Raw genomic sequence first — 17,133 nt, forward strand, 5'->3', positions numbered from 1 at the left:
CCACAAGCGAAAAGGAATACAAAATTAATAATCGTTGAAGTACTCAAAAGGATTTTGCCTCTCATTATTCTTATTCAAATCTTTTGCAAGAATATTCGCTCTACTCACTGCTGATCACGACGTTATCAAGGATTAATCTCCCGTTTTCTATGGCTAGCCTTAATCCGACGATTTGGCGATATAATTTTGAGATCAGTGTTGGTGCAACACATTATCCTCACTTCGATGATTAACTTTAGTTTAATGCCTATCCACTGATTAATCCTCAACTGGTGCAACCGGGCACTAGTGATGAGCAGTGAATGGGGAAAATATAATAATAATAATAAGGTAGCACATTCATTCAGGTTCGTGTTATTCAACTGATTATTTACATTGTTTTAAACGAATCGTCGTACATGTAGTCGTCTCCGGAGAAAGGGGGACTCAAACACCGATTGTCCCGTCCCGCTTTATTTCTTAAGAAAAGTTGGCAACCCTGGGTCCACCACGAGGAGGCTAAGTTAGCTGAATTACGACAGAGTAAACTATTTCAAACTATTAACTAACCAAGATACTTACTTGCATAAAAGGATTTCTTCCAATAATCTACATTATAAAATAACAGTAGGTACACAGCCACCCAAACTCCCCAAAAGTATATTTTAGAATATATTTTACAAGAAAAATCCTTCAGTGGAAGTGGAATTTTGGTTAATTAATAATTTCAAATAATTTATGTTGTAATTCATTCAAATTGCTCCCCCACAAAAAAAAAAAAAAAAAAAAAAAAACTAACCAGGAACATAAATAACTTCAGACAATGCAAAACAATATACCCAATGAACTTCAAAGAACCGTATGCTATGCTATGCAAACCGTAGGACTATGCTACCAAAAAAAAAAACTTTCTTGGTTACTGAAAAGCCCATGTTATAAAGACACTTTTTTGGGTTTCAATTTGACAAAATCTATTATTGCACCCGTATCCATTTCATTGAGTATGTCACTTTCAATGGCCATCAAAGCAAGTCCATTTAATTGTTCTTGGGACATAGTTGATCTCAAATAATTCTATATTAATTTTAGCTGAACTTGTTTAATACACAACAAATGACAAAAGTTCGATATTTGTCTTCGATCCAGAGGCAGAATTTCAAAAGCTCCCCCCTCCCGCAAACCTTCTTTTCAGAGTCCCTTAGGCCTATGAAACAATTCAGTCCTTTCATGTCTTTTTCCAACATAGACGTTCGAAATCAAGTAATGAATAACACAATGTAAACACAAGCAGTAGCACCCAAGATTTCTCTTTTGGATCCGAAATTTTTTTCGGAATAGCCTACAAATTGCAAATAATTTTGTGTATTTGCCCCCTGAAATTGTGCTAATTTTCTTAAAAATTACAAATTCTGGGGCATGCAGACTCTCAGACTACCTCGTTGGTGCATCCATGAACATGAACACCAGTAACTAATAATCAAAACTCTACTTTGCATTAGGACTATTATCAAATGTTTAAAATATCGTTCCATTTACTTTTAATACGAAAGAGTAGATTGATAATGACTGTTATAACATAATGAGCGTAGTAGGTATACGCTGATGTGGTAGATGGAGTTCTAAAAGAAAAAAAAGTGTTACTTATAATCCTAATGACCTCTTGATGACAGTTGATTTCAATTACAGTTACCTTTTCGAGATATATTCACATATACTGTGTAAGTACTAATTGTATTCAAATTTTGAAACACATTAAATTTAACTCACTTGTAACCGAAGAGGCCGTGTCCAACCCATTTTAATTTCACAATCAAATTACTGAATCAAGTAAAATAAACTTAGTTTCTAAAGTGTGTCAACTTGCAAATGCTTCGTTAACAGTAATTGCTACTGACAACACACCACCTCAACATTTGTATGATTATCACTTCCAAAAGTTTTTCCCTAAGTCGAAAGAAACTTTTTTAGAGCCTTCACTTGCCTCTCGTCTTCTTTCAAGTTTCGTAGCTTTCTTTTTTCGATAAAATGCTCACTTGCGTTTTTATCATTATTATTAGCTACATTTAAAACGAAGTACTATTCAAAAGTTATAACACATAAATAATAATAATAATAATAATAATAATAATAATAATAATAATAATAATAATAATAATAATGAAACGACTCAGGATCAAACGAAAATATTGGCGAATGACAAATGGACTAATAGACATTACCAAAGTGAATATGTGAATATTAAACAGTAGGCAGCGAATGTGAGCTACTGATATTAGGAACTTAAGTTAAAATTTCAATCAGAAATGATAAAAAATCCATTATTACCGCCGGTATTTTCTTAGTATCCCCCCGTCCCTGGACCAATGGACAAAAAAAGTCTAGTCGCATCAACTTCGAAAATGTGCATTTCATTTACGCTGACCTTTCTCAACCCTTAACTGTGGTCATTGAACCGAAGCACTATGCGGCGACGAGATTTCTTTTTACTGTGATAATGCCACCCAATCCATAAGCAACAGGTGCAGTTGACTTACAGCGACTCACATTAATATTCGGACACCATAGATATTACACATAATTTGCTTGCTATACATGTAAAAAATAATAAATGGGAAACCAACGGAAAACAAGCCAAAAGGCAATCGTTTGGTCGAGCAAATATGCTATCAGTTAAGTAAATTATGCAAATTAAGTCCACTTTATAAGCACGCAATTGCAATATACCGTATTTTGGACGCCACTTTAATATTCGGACAGTTGTTTTGACGTTTCTTTACCAATAGTGAGCGAGACAGTGGAAGAGTTCCAGTTGCAATTTAAGTTGTCCCGAGACAGGACTTGTGTATCTACTTTGTTTACGAGTGATTAGTGTGACTGAGAGAAAGCATAAAAGGAAAATGGGGCACAAGGGACCAAGTGCAACGTTTAAGCAAAGGCAGTTAATAATTTTTCACCATGCGTAAGGTCTATCGTACAAGGAAATTGCAGATCTACTCAATATTTGGAAAAGCACCATTTTGACATTGTACAAAGATTTAATAGAGATTTTGAATCGAGTCAGTGCCTCAAAAGGGCCGACCTGTGAAACTGAATGATGGAGAGAAAAGCAAATTGATTCAGAAAGTGAAGCAAATTCCGAAATAGGTTCGCTGAAATGAACAGTAGAGCTGTATAAAGACACACGGAAGACGGTGCATCCTGAAACTGTTTGGCGAGTGTTGTAAAGTGAAGGGTTTAATGGGAAAATAGCTAGAAAAAGACTTTTATTAGTAAAATTAACAAAGATAAAAGAGTTAAGTTCGTTAAAGTTCATATTGAGAAGCCCGCAACTTGATGGAATGGCGTGTTCTTCACGGACGAATCAAAATTCAATCTCCATGAGTCCGATGCCAATGTAATTGTGTGGCAGAAGCCAAATACAGAGTTAGATCCTGCAAATCTTCAACCTAAGGTAAAGCATGGAGGAGGAAGTGTGATGGTATGGGAGTGTATTTTTGCATCGGGAGTGCGAGAATTGGTGTTTGTTGAAGGGATTATGAGAAAGGAGGTTTATTTGAATATTCTCCGGCAAAATCTCCACCAAAGTGCTGAAAAATTAGGAATTATGAGGATGTTTAAATTTTACCAGGATAATGACCCGAAGTGCAAAGCACATGTAGTGCGCGAATGGTTACTGTATAATTGTCCGAAAGTGCTTGAAACACCACCGCAGAGTCTCGACCTTAACCCTAGAGAGCATATCTGGGATGAGCTACAGCATAAGGTCAAACGGGTACAAGTAACGTCACGAGACGATTGGAAAAGGGCTCTCCGTGCAGCATGGGATGACATATCGCCCCATTCTACCAACAAACTTGTTGGAAACATGTCCAACCGTTTACAGGAAGTCAGGAAACGTCGTGGGTTTCTCACTAAGTACTAGTGAAGCGTTTGTGAGCAAGCAACAACACACACAAAACATCTATGTAGTAGGTGTCCGAATATTAAAGTGGCGTTGCAAATACACAGTGTCATCAGTATCTGTAAGTTCTTTCTGCTTCTTTCGTTCAAGACACCGTATTTGTACTTCTTTTCTCTCTGTAAGTATATGGATATCTAAATACCTAATTTTTTCACTCACACGGCTCTCATTTATTTCATAATCCTTCCTACTTTTAACAAAATGCAAGTGTCCGAATATTAATGTGAGTCACTGTACTTTTGTTTGTTGATCCATTCCCATTTCAAAGACATACTTGTCAATGATATTCTCTAGCAAGATCGCGCAAGGGTTGTTGGAGAGGAATGAAGAATACGTTAAATTTGTATTTTGTGCACATGCCGGGATTGTGGGAAGAATGTCTCTGTCTTCAGTCGCACTGCAGTAGTGCTTCACATCGGGAAAGTTCTAGAACACAGGTCCTCCCCATATGGGTTAGTAGCTAGGTTGGTTCCTTCACCAAAGCTTAATATTTAATTCACATAGTATTGCCGAGCAAGTGTTAGCGAGTGAAGGCGGGTTAGAATCCCACAGGGCACGCTCTTTTCTGTTTTTGTATTTCAGTTCAATGAAAAGGGGGACCTGCTTTCTAGAACCTTGACTACAATATCTATTGAAAAGCTAAATTTCCCCACATTTCATCTCATATTCGTAAAATCTCCCTATTTTCTTCTTTTAAACCTTCCTAAGTCTCCCTGCGCCGCGGCAAATTTTCCTCAAACTAACATCACTTGTGGGTGTGGCACTTGCGCCAACTGATGCAAAAGTTCATTTCAAATGTAAAGGGCTGTTTTACAGCCAACCCGCTGGCGCATTCACGGAGGGGCGGAGGGCGCGAACGCCCTCTCCCTCAAAGATATTTCACTTCCAGCATTTATTATTGGGAAATACAAATATGGTATTTTCCCGACCGATCCAATCGGTGTGACAAGCCTAACAGAGTCTAATCAAAATGTGTGGTACTTAATACAGACATATTTGAATTGTGAATACTTCTGTCCCTACTTCCTTGAGGCGGTCACCATAAGCCCCGAAGGAGTGAGAATATGATTCATTCATTGGACGAAGAGATGCTTGGAAGGAGGGCAAGACGGCTCACTTTTTGAACTAAACTTTGTATTGTAAAACTGTGTCCTAGAAAAAGGACATGGAAATGGAATTCGGGTCTCGAAACTTCAATTACCTTTACCTCGAATAAAGAGAAATACAGAATCTTCAGCGCTCCTTACCGAAAAGCTATCTGAATCTGAAATGATACTTTTCGGTTGGTTGATTGATTGATATGCATTTACGTAGTTTGTTCAAAGCGATGCTTTAGAGAACGAGACCTAGAGTTTAAAGTTGGACCTGAACCACTGTAGTGCGTTCGATGCTCACTCACCGGGAATCAAACCACAGAACCTCATGCATCAAATATCAAAGGTACGTTCGGTAGCTACTAGATCAACAAAGAGAGCCGTGTCTTTTAGGGGTTCAACATGGAAACATTAGAAAGGGACTAGGAATTCATTGTGACTTTTAAATAGCATTTCCTCTTTTCTTGGGAAATAACAGAAGCTGTTATTTTAATTCATATATAAAAGATGAAGTCCTGAGTGAATAACTGATATTCGCATGGGCCAAACCGCTTAAGCTAGAAACTTGAAATTCGGACATTAGATAATTTGTGATATAGGGTATCACTAAGGAAGGATTTCTTTTGGAAATTCGAAGAAAAGAAGGGGGAGTGGGGTGGAAATCATTTTAATAAGATGGCCTTCTGTCCGTATCCCTTAAGGTTAAAAACTTGAAATTTGGTACTTAGATTTCTCGTTTAAAATAATTTGACATGCATTTTAATGTTTTCTGATACTTTATTGCAATGGAGAAGAAAGAGGTGGAAAGTAAAAGGGGCGGGTATTGCAATTATTATAATAAGATATCAACATCTAAGAATCTGCGAATGTCAGAAACATGGAATTTGATATGTGGATTTCTCACTTAAAATAATTCAATAGGCCTAAGTATTTCAGCGCTTTTTAGCATTTTACTTAGAAGAAATGGATGAGAATTAATAATAATAATAATAATAATAATAATAATAATAATAATAATAATAATAATAATAATAATAATAATAATATCATTAAGATGCCAATATATCGCGCTCCCTTACGGTTAGAGACATGAAAGTTGGTAGCTTGATTTTTCATTTAGAATAATTAAACATATATTTGAGCGTTGTTTGCCATTTAACGTAGAAGGGAAGGAAAAGAAGTGGGGGTGATTCACTAAAATGCCTTTCGAGGTGTTTGAATTTAAGACAGAGTTTTAGGTTTTTTGCCCGTAATTACTTTGAACTCGTGGGTATTCCAGAAAAGTCATGAGTGAGTCTAATGTTGAACTCTTTGAATGTATCTGAATCGCAAACAAAATCAAAACAGATGAACGGACTCGAAAAAGTTTTCGAAATTGCTTTTCTTAAATCTCTAACTGAAACAAAAGGGCACAACAACAATAGTAAAAAATGTGTATATAAGCCTATTATATCATATTTTTCATAAACAGTTCTATACTATTCATATGATACTTGACTTGTTTGTCTAACGTCCCACGGTCGAGCCAGGACGGCTAAAGGAGACTTGGACCTACTGATTATAGTAGAATCCAAACCACTTTTTTCGTTCAACTGTACCCCCACCGGGAATTGAGCCCGGCGCCAGACGCACCAACGGCAAGCGTGTTAGCTCATTAAACCAAATAGGTCCATATTATATATCCGAGATTAAAGAAAAACAAGTTGTACGTACTTCATTCTCTACGTTTAAAGGTGAGAATTTTTCAAAATTAAATTTTAATTTTCTTTTCTTTTTTTTTTTCAAATCTTAAATATTTCAAATAATATCATTAGTCGGTATGTTAAAATGAAATTCAGTTTGTGTCTGCAGTATTGAACGGAAACATCGCTTTGGTTTTACATTTCCAATCTTTCGTTCATTTCGTGATGAGAAATGAAGTGGTGGAATGAAGAAAGTGAGAGGAAACGGGAGAACTCCGAGAAAACCCACGAGCATGGTGTTTGTCCACCACAAAGTCCACACGGCGCGAGCTGGGATCGAACCAGCGACCTCAAGCACCGGAGGTGAACGCTCTACCACTGAGCCACCGCGCCCCCAATCTTTCAGAGAGTTTCCTCTTATTATTTATGCATTATAATGGCTTATATTATGATTCTATATAATTTTAATTCATGTAAAATTTATACACATTTCGTGCTAGATCTGACAAAATTTCTGTTGAGTTTCTGTAAGAGAAAGTTTAGTATTGATACTTTTATTACATTATTTGCAGTATTTAACTGAATAAATTGTGCATTTATCTTAGTAGTGATTAATATGGCTCAGGAGTACTGCAATATACAGAGTGGCCCAAAAGTAGATACACAGCCCTGTATTGATCAAATATGACATTTTAGTTTACTAAGATAATAAGTTTATTTGTCTCAGTCTATTCCGAGTTCAATGTATGAGTGGAAAGAAATTAAATAAACTAAACTAATTCAAACTTGTATGGATAACAGTAAGTAAATTATATAAAATGTTATGGGCCGATCAATATGGGACAGTATGTCTACTTTTGGGCCACTTTGTATTATATTTATATAGCATTTATATTTACAATTCATTTCTGTGTGTGTTACTGCTGCGGTTTAACTTCAAACCGACCCTCTGGGTTCCTGTTAGTAGTACAGTACAAGGTTTAAATGTAATGATGATTAGTACTATGTATTGGAAAGTGTATCCATTTCATTCTCCTGTACTAGATCTGTGCCCTTGAGTGAGCACGCCAGTTGTCATCATTCTTATTTCGGGGGAAAGCCACGAAATTCATGCTCGGGATAATCACTACAAGGCAGAATAATCACGGAGGCACTAAAACATCTTCAGAGTTCAGTTTGAATATTATATATATAGCCTATATATTCAATTTTCAATTTGCTGAATTATATCCTGACAAACAAAATGAAAGCAATACCTATGTAAAGATTGCTCCCCTATGTTTTGGCCCACTTGGAACACTGTGCCATATACTATTAAACATCACTTTATAATTAATTATTGCATTATTTTATGCTACCAAAAAATGTACATAGAAATATCATGTCCTTTGTTATTTGTTGATCTTTTGTATTATTCTTTAAGCATGTATACTTCTGTTATCTATCTTTGCGTAGGCCGAAACTGTCTTTTCTCAACTGTCGTCCCCCAATTATTATTCAAAATATAAATAATTCGAGCAAATTGTACACTCTACCGTTAAAATGAATGCCATCGTCAATGCAGTATTTTCTTTTGTGTAAGTACTGTGTAAGAAAGCACATCTGATATATTGCGTCGACTAGTGAATCATGACACCGTCACGTAGGGGTGTTCCAAGAACCGGTTAACCGGTTTCGGTTCGGTTTGTAGTCTAAACCGAATCAATCGGTTTGGACTTCAAACCGGTCCGGTTCGGTTTGGGAACGGTTCGGTTCGGTTCGGTTTGGGAACGGTTCGGTTCGGTTTGAGAAAGGTTCGGTTCGGTTTGGAAACGGTTCGGTTCGGTTTGGGAACGGTTCGGTTCGGTTTTGAAACGGTTCGGTTTGTAAAGTGTTCGGTTCGGTTTGTAGAATGTTTCGGTTCGGTTTAAGAACTGTTGGGCCCTTTTTGAGGACTATTTGTTCGGTTTCAGTTCAATATTTGAAATCGACAGAAATGCAGTTTGCATTATTAGCAACCGTCCACCCAGACATTATAATAAGGGTGAATGTTACGTTTTTCGGTATAACTTTATTCAGATTAAAATTATTTCGATATTACTGAAACAATTTAAGGGTCGTACTTGTGTGGAGAACTGATGTTTTGGATTTTGGAATAACACTCTTAATATCCATTGGAAGACAACTTTACAGCATGGGAGGATTTAGGAGATACCGTGGTAGGGGTGGCAGTTACTTGAAGGGTGGATGCTATTCCAGGAGAAGCTACGTTTAGAATGAAACATTAAATTCGTCTTGAAATGACTAGGGGGGGAAGGCATGATTTACACCTGTATGTGGAATATATCGTGGTGTAATATTATCAGGTAACCAAGAAAATTTATGCTGTTTTTGAGAACAGTTACTTTTGTCGCGTTAGTGTAGTCAAATTGATTCTGATGACGCTACACAGTATGGCGCTAAATTCGTTGTACAAAAACAGAGGGGTGATTTCTGAGAGCAAAACAAACAAAAAAAAAAATACTTCCAGTACACATAGGACGAAAAGCGTGTCGTTTACGTGTTATAGGCTGCCGAAAGCATGGGAAAACAAACTTTAGAGTTAAATATTGCACAAACTACTGATTGTAGACGTGATGCGGCATGATATTGACAAAATATCCTAACCTGCTCTATCCAAATTTGCAGTTTTCAGATTTGTGCAATGGCGGCACAGGGAATTCCTCGATATTTTATGACGTAAATTGAGTGGACAACAACATGTAAAGGACATTTCACTGCCTAGAAATAATACTACGTGGCAGGTCAGTACTCATACACGAAGAGATAAAAGATGGCGGATGAAGTAAAAATTACTGTGTGTGGTTGCATACCTCCTCAAAAAGTACTAGTAAAGTCGTTGTACAAGAACTCACTGGAAACTTTACGTTTCTAGAATGTAAAAATACGTACGGCACAAGCCGATAAGTAACAGAAAATAAAGAAATTCCGATTGCTGATCTGCTCATATTAATGATATCGCAAAGCTTTTGAGAACGCATCTACCTTTACAACTACAGTAATTGAACAAGAACTACAGACAAATAAATAACGCGTAATAATAATAATAATAATAATAATAATAATAATAATAATAATAATAATAATAATAATAATAATAATAATAATAATACATATAACTGTTTTAGCACATTCATTTCGATCAGTACATCATACAAATGCGACTACAGTACGTTTTTTTCAATCAATGTTCTAAACTGACGGGTGTGAAACAAAATATTCCTTCCATTCACGATATTTGTACGTACTGTAACAGGGGCCGATATTTCAGGATCCAAATTGTATAACGGGACTGCATACAGAAGGTAGTTGTAGGGAGCAAGGTACAGAGGGGAGTCTTTGTTTACATGGAAAGAGGATGGTTGTCAGAACGGACACTGCAAAAGGTGTTCAAAGTTTCAACCCACCACTTCAATGCAAAGGTTACAGCGGCGTCGAAGGGAAAGATGCTGCGAACGCGTTGAAACACTCCTGCCGTTTCCTGAATGCTCCATGCTGCAGCAACAATTCGAGCAACCAAATCTTCCTCTGACTGCACAGGCGTCGCGCAGATTAGTTGTTTCATATGGCCTCAGAAAAAGAAATCTAAGTGGGTTAAGGTCGGATGAGCGAGGTGGCGAAGATACCGGTCCTCTGCCGTCCATTTGTTTGGAAAGGATGCGTTGCGACAATTTCGCACCTTCACAGCAAATGTGCTGGAGCACCGTTGTGCATAAACCACATGTTTCGATGAACAGCCAGTGGCATAGTCTCCAGTAGTTCAGACAGAATATCTTTCAAAATATCCAATACTCCCATCCGGTTAGGCATTGTGGTAGTAGGTACGGTCTGATGAGAATTATCAACGATTAATGCCCACACATTCACAGAACACTGTTCCTGATGGGCACGAGTTAACATTCCATATGGGTTTGCCTCAGACCACAAATGTTGAGTGTGAGTGTTCATCATTCCATCATGGGAAAACATAGCTTTATCTTTGAAGAGAATACGAGACATGAAGCGGGCTATATTAGCATGATTCGCGTAACCACTGGACAAACTTCCGCCTACGTGGATGGCGTGTAATGCATGCACCCTTTGGACATGGAAAGAGTACATCTGATTTTCGTGAAGCATGTTCCAAACCTGCCGATGATGGGTGTTAATTTCAGCAGTTACTACCCGTGTGCTGGTGGACGGTTTTCTCTGATCTCAAGCAAGAATTTCCTCCTCAAAAGCCACAGTCCATACGGTTCTGTTTCGTCCAGCTTTGGGCCTGTGTGCTTCCAGCAATCCTGTTTCTTCTACACCTGAAAACGTTGCGTGGTGTGGAATTCAAAGATTAGGAAACTGTTGTCTGTACACCGTTGTGCCACACGGCCATTACCGCCCGCTTCCCCGTATGCCAGATCAATGTCTGCCAATTTGAATTGAATTGAATTGAATTGAATTTCTCTTTTATTTCAGCGGGCGAGGTTCAGCCGGAGGCTGCTCTGCCACCTAACCCTTGTCATCATTACAAAGAAAAGAAAGAAAAAAACAAAGACACAATTAAGATACAAGATACAAACAACAACATAACATGGTACATTCAATAATACTAAGGATAAACAAAACACTCAGAAATGTAAATGTAAATGTTAAAAAAAAAAAAAAAAAAACAATACTGTTAGTCCAACTTCATACCAATTTCAGTCCAATTTCATACTGTAGTAAACCTTTCATGTGTGTCAATGCTTTGTCTCTGACCTCTAAATAATAATGTTTGGAGTGATGATTTAAATGAATTGTATGGTTTGTCAGTGATTGACTGTGGTAGGGAGTTCCTGATTCTTACTGCCGAAATTGAAAATGCCTTCTCTGTTATTTTTCAAGAGTGCCGGGGCATATTCAGTTTATTGCTTCCTCCTCGGGTATTGTAACGGTGAATTTCTGATCTACATGTTAATTTATGATGCAAGTAAGGTGGTGTTTTATGTGAATTTATTTTGTATAGTAAACAACAGTATCGGAGATATCGTCTTCGGGACATGGTTAGGATATTGTTTTCATTAAGTACCGGCAGAATATGCTGAGACTTTCTGTAATTGAGAGAGAAGCCTATAGAGTAATTCTGTATTTTCTTAATTGCTCTAGTATTTTGAGTGGAGAGAGAGCTACCATATATTGAATCGCAGTAATCGAACAGAGGCAAAATGAGAGTGTTAACGAGATATAGTCTTGTTTCTTGCGATAGCCTTTTAATTTATAAAGCTGTCGTAAGATGCGCTTAGCTTTAATACACTGTTCAGAAATGTGTTTATTCCAGCTAAGCCCTTGGTCTATTATTAAGCCTAGATCTTTTACAATTTCTCACGTGTGTACTCCTCCATTACCTCTGTAATCACACTCGTTGGCCGTATGGTGATGAAATAAAGAGAAATTAAAGTGGGAAATGGTAGATGTTTCCTCGCCATTGTGTTCACTGTCCAGAATCGAAGATAGCGAGATTGCAACTTAGTGCAACTCTTCTGTCAGAGAATGATATTATGCGTACGATTAGCAAATGTACAAAACCTACATCGTGACGGAGAAGATACCACACCCAGCGCCGTAGCTACGGGGGGAGGGGGGAGCTGGTAGCAAGAGGGCGCGGAACAAACAATAAGAAAAAAGAAGTGTTGAAAATGAGTAAACGATGTGGTGCCCCGTAAAAGTATTGGCGCCCTATTAAATCAATATTGTTGTCGGTTTGCAAAGAAATAGATTTGTTAAAAATTTTCTTGCTCGCTACGCTCGCAATCCAAACGTTTCAGTAAAACTCACAAGAAGTTTTTACTTATTATTTACAGAAAGTAATTATATAATGATTTGTTAACGATGTGATATACAAGGTGCCGAGAATTGACTTACATTGTACGTAGGAGCGTTTTCAAATTCAGAAACGGTCAAAGTCTGAAATATGTGTTCGCCGTTTTGATGATGATGAGTCTGGTTAGCTAATCACGCTTTTCTTATAACATTAATCACAACGGTGAGAATGAAAGTATGAAAAATGAGAGAAATGAAGAGACACATGCAAGCTGCTATTTGAGAGGGAATATTAAAAGTGAAGGTAAACAAGGGGAATAATAACATTTTCGAATTTGAAGCAGTTGTAGAATGGGGGCTTAACAGGTCAGAATTTAACCCAACGAATTTCATCTTTTTCAAAGACTGATCACTACCAGTGATTTTTTTTTTTTTTTTATTCCGTTGACATATAAAATGCTTCTAATTTGAAGGAATTTATTGGGATCATTTCTATACTGCAATGAGTACTTTCAGGCTCTTTGCTATTTTATTCTTTTATTATACACAAATCTGCTAACTGGTCGTATCTTACGACTGAGTTAAAGATTAAATTCAGCTCCATGTGGATACAGGTGAATTTGCTTTGACGGAATTCGCTTAAGTTTTGGTTAGCCAATAGTAAACGAAACCACGTTTCAAAGCCTTTGGACAGTTTAGTTTGTCAAAGTTCTACGGACAGTTCTGAACGGTATGATTCGGTTCGGTTTGAGAACGGTTCGGTTCGGTTTGTGAACGGTTCGGTTTGGGTTCGGTTCGGTTCGGTTTGGGATCAGTTCGGTTCGGTTCGGTTTGGGATCAGTTCGGTTCGGTTCGGTTTGGGATCGGTTCGGTTCGGTTCGGTTTGGGATCAGTTCGGTTCGGTTTGGAAACGGTTCGGTTCGGTTTCGGTTAACCGTTTCAAACCGGTTTAAGTGGCAAACCGAAACCGCGGTTTACGTTTTCAGGAACCGTCCACCCCTACCGTCACGCCTCCGAAACGGAAGTGCGTTTTTGACTTAAATCTACAGAAATAATATACTTTCATTAAAAAAACAAATCCAAGTCCCAAAATGAAATCTGGGAATCAGGTTTACATCCCCGCCTTCAGCTCCAGATTCATATGCGCCCAATTCTTGCAAATTAAAATTCTGGTCACCTTGAGGCTACGCTCCTCTTCCAAGAAGCGACCCCCCCCCTGCACAACGACCCATCTGGATCTGCTAGTGAGCGATCCACGCAAAGATTGTGCTTTTGATGTATTTTATCCGTTTCCCAGTCTGTACGATACTTATTTAAAGCTATTTGGAAAAATTTTTCATCATAGTATTTTCTCTAATAAATAGTCACACTTAAAACACAAAATTCATTTTCCAGTTTGGCACCTGGAACCTTCTGCGAACGCGTAGTTTGCAGGATTCAAGATCTTGCCCTGATTCCTTATGCTTCTTATTGGGATGTTAATTTCATTCTCTCATGCTAGCTCCTAAATGTCTACGCACAAAGAACCTCCGAACTTCAGCGAAAATTTGCGGTGTGTTTCGCGCCATTCAGCCTAATACAGTTACCGTAATTTCACTCACTCACTTTCTATTTTACAGTGTCACTGAGAAATTACCAAGAAATATGTATTTTAAAAAATTGCTGAAAAGACGTGTTTCTCTGCTTATCATTAATTTCTAGCTGTAATCATCAATTTTTATTCACGTATCCTCTTAAAGAGATTAAAATGAATCTAAATAAAACCTATTTTACGAGTAGGGCCTAGGTATCTAAATTGTATTTTTTGTGCAGCACATAATGACGCATTCTGGTCTCAGGGTCAACGAAAATTACAGGGGAGCCTGGCCCCTAACCTCTCTCTGATTGAAGTATCTGACGCTGCCTAGTAGGACGGTTAGAGTGCATAATCCTGGGTTCGACTCCCGCCGAGATCACAAAAATTTCGGTGTTAACACACATTTGTGAACTTATTAACGACTTAATTGAACGAACAGCTAGCACATAGTACAGAAACACAGCTTAGTAAGACAAAAATAACAATGGTAGGAAATGTTATTATATGTCACACAACTAAAAGCCATCTCTCCTTCCATAGCTCTTCGTGTGCTGATAATTTGTTTTATTCACATGAACGTTGGTCGCAACTTACATGGTCATGAAAACTAATTTGCGTTAATTATAATGTATGAGAACAACCTGCGGAAGAGTTTCACAGCCTCCACTTATCTTAAAGCGAACTATCCGTGACATACAGATTATTTACAAACTGGATTCTCAACTTCTGCTAATAATTCAGCGTTACTTTTTCTTTCTTTCTTTCTTCTGCTCTGGCGCTGTTGGTGCGAGTAAAAGCTTTGTTTGGAAAAACGAACCAAATACACGAAGACCAACATTTATACAATTCTTATCAAAAATATTTCAATATTCAAACTTACATAATATAAGCGCAATACATTTAAATTAGATCTGTGCTTATACTCACACAATTAGGTCGTCAAACCTGAAGCTAATTAATTACAAGAAACTTCATCCTTACTGAAACTTAACGCATGTTATTAAAGCACTGTCACTTGTATTGACACTTTACTGCTAGGAATTTTCATTCTTACGAGGCGTTTACTTATCAATGCACGACTTCATTGTAATGTACCAGAAGTAAAAATAACTCTTATTGGCTTTGATCTACACTTACTGTTAAATATATAAATCGCACAATGTTTACCTTGTGAAGCGATGTTCTGCGATCCAAAAGTTCACCTGTTTACAGTTTTGCACGAGAAAGCGGGCTTTATCCTTCTCCTTCAGCTTTACCTTGAGACACAAGCACTAACCTAAGTTATTACCGTCGTCTCATTTCGTCTTTTACACTTCAGTGAAAACGCATCCAAGAAGCGGGAAAATTTCGCATACCAGAAGATCGACCACACACTTCAAACACAACCCCAGCAGTAGATGAACAACCAAGATACGTCCGCTCTACGTGCTGTCACATGGCCTTCTACTCAACCCAGGGTTGCCACCGAACAATTAACATTTAGTACTAAATCTGAAAATCGAAAATCACTAAACGTTATAATTTAAAGTGACATAACAGTAACATACCAAGGACACTAATAATTGTCATGTCGAAAAATCGCACACACTCATATATATATATATATATATATATATATATATATATATATATATATATATATATATATATATATATATATATATATATATATATATATATATATATATATATATATATATATATATATATATATATATATATATATAGACATACACACAAGCATGCATATATATGTTACTGTTATGCAATATTTTGTGTTCTTTCCTTCTGCTCCTTTCACATAGAATTCGTCTGACTCGAAGTACAATAATAATAATAATAATAATAATAATAATAATAATAATAATAATAATAATAATAATAATAATAATAATAACTGTAAACCCACACTTTTTTCTTCTCACTCTATTTCTTCCCTTTTATGTGACATGGAAAAACGACGAAACACGTGTCTGGTTATTTTAAATGGGAAGTTCACACTCCGAATTTCATGTCTCTAACCTCCAAAGATTCCAAGATGTCGCCATTTTAATAGATTCATAATAATTTATATCGTTCCTTGTCGAATTTCCAAAAATCCTTCCTTAGTAGTCTCTTACCGAGTGAAGTAGTTCAAGTGGTAGAGTGTTGGCTTCGCATTCGGGAGACTGTGGGTTCGATTCCCGCTGCCGACCATCCTGACTAAGGTTTTCCAGGGTTTCCCTCAGTCCTACCAGGCAAATGCCGGGATGGTTCCTACTAAACAGGCCCTGGCCGATACCTTCCCAAATCCTTGCGATTTTGTTGCTGTTGTTGAATATCCAATATAAAATGGCCTCTGAGCTGTATCTGGTGATTGTTAAATAAGTAAATAAATTCCACGCTCTTCACTTTCAAGATTCTAGCTTTAGCGGTTCGCCTTGAGCGTTGAATGATCAGTCAGCCAGTCACACACTCACTCAGGACTACTTATTTTATATGTAGAAAGTGTCAAATCCTTTCTGTTTATTATTCCATTCTCTAGACAGTGCTCGCGATAAATTAACTAGCTTTCTCGGCACTGATTTCAAAATGTTAAAAAAACATACAGAACAATGTTGAGAAAAAATCTGAAATAGCATGAAACTTGAATTTGAACATCATGAGACCATAAAGTTAATCTTCGAAACTTAAATGGTCCCTTTTGTCGTGGGATCTCCGCATTGCGGGCCCTTCGGGACCATTAGTTACGCCACTTCCTACTTGTTTAAGAAAACTATCTGCTCAATCCTATCCCAAGTCGGTGAACGAAAAAACATGGAACAGTTACTCCCTGTTTTCGGCCTGTAGTCATTTCACAGTACGAGTTTACGTTTAGATAGAAAAGAACAATAAAAGACTTCTACGTTCTTTGTGAAATTCAATATACTTCTCCCTATGATATTAAGAACCATTTCTCTGTCATTTGTCTGCATCTCAAATGAAATAGCAAAAATATCTAAATTGTGCCCATTTAAGCCAAGTACGTACTATATCACTGGTTCGGTAGTG

General features: G+C 37.2%; 1 protein-coding gene and 1 non-coding gene across 2 annotated transcripts in view; both read right to left on the reverse strand.

Moving 5' to 3' along the window:
• LOC145673886 (protein twisted gastrulation-like) overlaps positions 1-15,546 on the reverse strand; it is a 133,005-nt gene extending 117,459 nt beyond the window's left edge. Inside the window, exon 1 of the mRNA XM_081743677.1 lies at positions 15,271-15,546. The gene's annotated coding sequence lies outside the window, so the exon portion shown is untranslated. The remainder of the gene's footprint in view (positions 1-15,270) is intronic.
• Positions 7,038-7,109, reverse strand: TRNAR-CCG (transfer RNA arginine (anticodon CCG)). Its single transcript has one exon. It is a non-coding gene; the product is annotated as a tRNA-Arg (tRNA).
• Positions 15,547-17,133: the final 1,587 nt, after the last annotated feature.

This window comes from Thermobia domestica, chromosome 17, assembly GCF_964235325.1.
Source record: "Thermobia domestica chromosome 17, izTheDome1.hap1.1, whole genome shotgun sequence".
Taxonomy (NCBI): domain Eukaryota; kingdom Metazoa; phylum Arthropoda; class Insecta; order Zygentoma; family Lepismatidae; genus Thermobia; species Thermobia domestica.